We start from the raw sequence: 6,308 nt of genomic DNA on the forward strand, positions 1-6,308 counted from the left end.
GACCTGGTTTTAATGCAGCCAGGCCCAGAACAGAACCAGACCTGGTTTTAATGCAGCCAGGTCCAGAACCAGACCTGGTTTTAATGCAGCCAGGTCCAGAACCAGACCTGGTTTTAATGCAGCCAGGTCCAGAACCAGACCTGGTTTTAATGACGTGGCCCCTGAGGGCCTCATCCTCTGAGCTCAGATTTCTACAGATTCTTCTAATCTGAGGATCAGATTATGGACTGGAGAAGATGGAGGTGAAAGTCTTTACTCAGGAACTTTATTCTGAAGTTCTTGCTCTAGTTTTAGTCCGACTGCTGGACCTCTGCCCGTCTTTACGTCTCACAGTCTCTGTTGATCCTCTGACCCACCTGCGGGTAATGCACCTCAGTTTACAGAAACCCATGGAGATTGTTTTCTTCAGAATGTTCTGATGAACAGAACCGACTCCACGATGGAGGTGAGGGTTCTGTCAGAACCGGACCACCTGTTGAAGAACTGGAGGGTTCTCAGAGGGTTCTGATGACGCAGAACAAACTTAAGGCAACACAAGCCGTCCTGCTCAAGATGGATTACTACTTTTAGGTCTTTAATGGGACTGAAACCACTGAAGTGGGCTCGGTTTCAAATGGTCTGAGGTTCTGATCCGAGGAGGAAGCTGAACAGAACCGAACAGAACCGAACAGATTCTCTCAAGTTTTCTGTTTTTTAAAGCTGTGTGAGAAACTTGACAAGATAAAGTGTCAGAGGGAGAATATCATCAGCTCCTGCCACTGGTTACCATGGGAACGGACAAGGCACCACATACACACGCACGCACGCACTCACGCACGCACACACACACACGTACGTCCTGTTCACACCTGACAATGAGATGGATCTGTGCTGGTCTGACCGCAGGTTCTTCAGAGCTGTGATCGGATCAGAAACATGCCGGAGGTTCTGCCCGGTTTCACACCAGAACCTCGAGTCCAAACTGCTGGTTCCGAGTGTTTCGGGGACCGTCAGAAACTTGTAGAAGCTGCAGGAAGTTAATGGCTGCTGGTTGTTTACTGGCTGATCATCGTTGATGTGTTTCTTGATAAAAAGTGATAAAAATCGAGTCCGTTCTCGTTTCTAAACAATTTAACGGAACATCAGCACCGATGGCTAAAGGCCGATAAGAGCGTGTTAGTAAAATAACATCTCAAGCTGCTACAACTTGGTCAAACGGAGCGGTTTTGAGCCAACATTTGTTGTGGTAGTAGCTGAGGGTCATCCTCAACATCTCAATAAGAGAGAACTCAAAACAAACTCTGAGGTTTGACCAACGTGGACGATCTGAAACTGAAGTTCTGACCTGAAAGGTGGCGAGACGTTATTTTATTGGAGTCAAACTGGTTTGTAGAGGTGAAGAAGACAGTCCAGACAGGATGGAGACAAGTTTCAGGAGTGATGTGTGACAAAAGGGTGGCAGCCAAGGTCAATGTCCAGAGGAGGGACAGTGGTTTGGACATGTCCAGAGGAGGGACAGTGGTTTGGACATGTCCAGAGAAGGGACAGTTGTTTGGACTTGTCCAGAGGAGGGACGGTGGTTTAGACATGTCCAGAGGAGGGACGGTGGTTTGGACATGTCCAGAGGAGGGACAGTGGTTTAGACATGTCCAGAAGAGGGACAGTGGTTTGGACATGTCCAGAGGAGGGACAGTGGTTTGAACCTGAAAAATGCGGGCTTTTGGACCTGTGATGAGGACTGAGGGTCGTGTCCATCACGCGTCCACAGCTCTGCAGTTGGAGCTGGTCTGATGCTCCAAAGTCTCAGAAGGAGTTATAAAACCGGTTCCTTGGTCTCTTCAGATGAGGACAAGACTCACTAAATGTCCACGTGTCTCAAAGCTTGTTAGCTCCTCGGAGCACGTCACCAAGATGGAGGCAGTCAAGGACACGAGGTGAAACGGTTGTTGGACGGGGAATAAAAGACGCAGGTGATGGGGGGACACCCTGCAGAGGGTCCCTGGATCAACAGGAGGGAGACCAGGCTAGAAGACCTGTCCCAGTTTGTACTTCCTCTAAATATCCAAGTGTTTAAAGTCTTGAAGCTCCACCAGAGTTGATCTGAAGAGATCACTAAATTATTTAATTGGTAGCAGCCGTGCGCTGCTCTGGGTTATTTTTGAAACGAGGCCTCCTGTGGCTCTGGCATCCATTTTGAAGTCGTCTTGCTGTAGAACCTGACGGATGAACTCACCTGGACTCGGAGTCGTACGGTCTCTGCACACGAAGAAGAACGCACGGCGGTGGCAGCTCGGTAGTCCTACTGTAGCACCGTGACGGTTTCAGCCCTGCAGGTGCAGGACCAGCGCTCTGACGTCATGTTTGTGTGGACCTACGATGAACGGTCCCTTGTCCTAGGCTGATGTTCTCATCTTCTGGTTCTTTGGATCAGTGGTTTTACGTTTGATCCTCCAGTGAGTGGTCGTGGATTCATACAGCCAGTTTGTCCAAACGAGGTCCTCAGGGTTCGAGTCCTGCAGGACCAAATGGACCTGAAGTCTTGGAGAAAATAAGAAAACAAGATGTTTCCTGCAATGAAAGGCAGGCAGACACGTGTTGTTAGTAAAATATCTTGTGAGCCAAAGTTGATAAAATCTCTAAGAACTCTACAGCTCAACAATCGTTTTATCGTCACTCGGGTCCAAACAGAACCACTGGACTTCTGAGGTTGAAGATGCTTCTGTTCCCATCTGGAGAACTTTTTCAGTTCAGACCTGGAGATCCAGCTCCAAGCTTTGAGGTGATCTCTGCCGCTGAACTCACATGCAGATTCATCTCCCTCCCCTCCCTCCTGAGGGTCATTAGTCTTTGTTGGCCTGGCTCACAGAGGTTTGGGTCTCATGGGTGAAACAGGCCGAGCATCGGACTCAGAAAGCTGAAACCTGAGACCTCCTCCTCCATTTAAATATGTTTTTTGTCCATCTTTACCCCCGTCTCAAACCTTCTGTCCTCTCTGTCCAAACTGTGGACACGTTGGTGTTCTTTATCCTTGAGGTGCGGGTGATGAATTAAAAACTTCTTCCACTTCAGAGCAGAAGTCCAGTTTTAAATGTCCTGAATGACTGAGACTCTGCATGGTCAACTTGTCCCACCGTCTTTGCGGGGACCTGCTCTGGACATCATGGGGACACCTGGTCCTCCCATTCTGACCGGACTGTTTCAGAACTTGGCCTCAGGTTTGAGTCAGATCTAACTGAGGTTTTCATGCTCGTGTGAGTTATCAGTCCCGTCCAGCTCGGCAGAGCTTCCTGCCAAACATCCGTTTCCTTGGCAACAAGACAGGAAGCAGGAAGTGTGAGTCACAGGAAGTACTTCTAATCACTGTCCAGTCTTCTTTCTTTAGTTGTTTTCTTGTCTCCAGCAGGTCCTCCTGCTGTCTGCGTTGCCGTGGAAACAGGTTTTATAACCAGACCAGCTGGTTAGCATGCTGTTAGCAATTAACGACGTAGCAGCTGCCTGCCAGTATGCTAACACGAGCTAAAAGGAGGTTCCTCTGATGTTCTTCAGAACAAAGGAAACGTGGCAGAACCACGAGGGCTGAACCTTCAGAACATTTAAAGTTCTCCAGGTTTTGTGAGTTCTGACATGTTCATTTGGCTGAAAAGGAGCTAAATTTAAAAAACGAACATCTTCAGAGTAGCATCGTTTACTCAAAGTTCTGCTGGGTTGACGTCCGTATCAAACAAGATGTTAGAGAAACACCGAGGCAACGCAAGAGCGTAAAGTTCTGGAAACTAAGATAAATAAAATCATCACCATGATAAAATAAAAAAAAAAAAAAAATCTAAAACAAATTTATTTTTAAACCTCCTGAAACATCCAGAAACACAAAAGTTCTTATTAGATCTGCTACAATCTGCTCGTATTTAACCAAACATAAAAACGTAGTTTTCTTGATGTTTGGCGTTTCGTTCGGAGCGAGTTCGTGTCTGTGATTATTTTATGACTTTACGTTGAATGTAGTGGCTGCAGCCCCGGCGGGTCACACGGCTCCTGTCACTGGTTGTAGCTGCGGCTGGATGTGTCGCTCTGCAGGTTTCAGGCAGAGCGAGTTGGTAAAATGCTCCTCGCTGTCAGAAGAGACGGTGTTTCCATGTGAACGGCTCCCCAACCTAAAAATGTCCTCAACATCTGATCCAACTCTGGTTTCAGTCCATCCTCCGACTCCTGACTTGTTTTATCCTCTTCTCCTCCCTTCCTCCACATCCTGGCCTTCCTCTCCTTTACTTCCCACCCACATCCTCCCCCTCTTCCTCCCCCTCTTCCTCTTTCTACAGGATGGGCTGGGCAGCTCTCTGAAAATAATCTGAAGACCTGCTGCTCCTCCAAAACGATCCCTCTCGTTTTAATCCCGCTGATAAAAACTCAAGTCCAAGATTACCTGACCCGGTCCGCAGAAGGAACTACAACTTCCACAGGAACTCAAGACATCCCATCCTCCATCAGAACCAGCTCCACGACACCCAAACCACCAAGATCCAAACTTCAGGACCCGACCAGGACCCAGCCGGCCTCGGAGGACCACAGGACAGGACTTGGTCAAGGCCAGTGGAAAAGTTTGATGGGCCAGCTGACTGTAGGTGAGTGTTCGAACTGGTTTCAGGACGTTTGGTTGTCTGACCTCACTGGTGCACCAGTGAGGTTTGGGTTTTCCATCAGCTGATGGACCTGAGCTTTGATTTCCTGTTTTTAAAGTCTGAAGTCTCTGTTTGGGTTTCAGTTAAATGAAAGCGCTGAACCACCGCGTTACTGTTTACTGCTGATAGTTGAGTTCAGCTTTATGTTCCTGTAACCCGTTTACCTTCAGTTCTGGGAGTTAAAATCTGACACCGGACCAAATTTATGCCCACCAGAACTTTCAGATTTTTTTATACGCCCGTTGAAAGGCGGGACATATTATGGTATGGTCTCTGCTCCTCCGTAAACTTTCTCTGGTCCCGCCCATAACTTGACACAGAGAGGCTTTGAAGGTCAACTGATTGATTTTAAATGAGCACAAACAAAAAGGCGACGTGGCAGCAACAAATTTACAAACCCAGGAGGAAAACGAGGAGGACCGAGGCGTGAACGTTTCAGGACGGTGAGCGGCTGCACTGCTAGAGACTGGTCATACAAGGTGGGGGTGGGGGGCACCTGGAATGATTGCCGATTAGGAACAGGTGGGCGTGTGGACTAACTGGAAAAACAGAGGAAGCTGACTGAGGGTAAATGAGATGAGACTGGAAAACATGAACACAACGATGAATCTAAATCTGACGAATGGAAACACGAGTAGATAAGAGTCTAAACTACCGGAACAAAAAATAACAAGTTCACAAACAAAACATTTCAAAGATCCTGACAAATTAACTCAGATAATCACTGAATAGTAAACAAAAACACACATGACAACCAATTCTATCAGCCCAGCTTCAAGGTCACAAATCAAGGTCAAAGTTACAACGAGGTCTTTGTCGTTGCTGCTGTATGAGTTTGTGTCGGACATGATGTGCCGTGTACGGTATTTTTGTTATTGATTGGACTTTGTTATCTCCTCGGTTCTCTTTGTCCTTCAGTTGTCCTGGAAGACGTTACTGAAGCTGTGACCACTCTTGCGGCCCTGAGTGCAGCATCAGTTGTTGATCAGCTTAACACCAATCAAAGTAGGATTAGGAGTGATCTGTAAACATTCAGTCTGTGTAAAATAAGTGGATTTTAAAAATTAATGCTACGTCACGGATGCGTTTGACGATCCAGTCCAAGTTTATTGGTAAAGCACTCGAACGCACCACAACAGACCAACGTGCAGTGCAGAGTCCACGTTAAAACAAGGCTCAAACAAAACACAAGTGAAATAAAACCAGACAATAAAAGATATGATCAAACAATAACATTAAAATGAACGATAAAATCAAAAAAATTAAAGCAAGTAAAAAAAAAAAAACAACAAAGAGCAAAGTGTTAAAAGCCAAAGAACACAAGTGGGCTTTAAGAAGAGTTTTAAAATCAGATAATGTAGAGGTCTGTCTGAAGTGGCAACGTCATTCAAAGATTTAAAAACTAATAAAATTATTTTAAAATGGATCCCAAAACTTACAGGCAGCCAGTGGAGCAAAGACAAAACAGGAGAGATGTGCTCATCATACGTGGACGAGTTAAAAGCCTCGCTGCATCATGTTGGACCTTATACAGTCGGACCATGGAGGACCCACTAACCCCCAGATAAAGTATGGAGGACCCACTAACCCCCAGATAAAATATGGAGGACCCACTAACCTCCAGATAAAATATGGAGGACCCAATAACTTCCA

General features: G+C 46.5%; 1 protein-coding gene across 1 annotated transcript in view; it reads left to right on the top strand.

The window, feature by feature from the left end:
- The first annotated feature begins 4,299 nt into the window (after positions 1–4,299).
- The window catches only part of shank3b (SH3 and multiple ankyrin repeat domains 3b), a 39,170-nt gene continuing 37,161 nt past the window's right edge, over positions 4,300–6,308 (top strand). Inside the window, exon 1 of the mRNA XM_037695837.1 lies at positions 4,300–4,598. The gene's annotated coding sequence lies outside the window, so the exon portion shown is untranslated. The remainder of the gene's footprint in view (positions 4,599–6,308) is intronic.

This window comes from Nematolebias whitei, chromosome 22 (genome assembly GCF_014905685.2).
Source record: "Nematolebias whitei isolate Nwh7 chromosome 22, NemWhi1, whole genome shotgun sequence".
Lineage (NCBI taxonomy): Eukaryota > Metazoa > Chordata > Actinopteri > Cyprinodontiformes > Rivulidae > Nematolebias > Nematolebias whitei.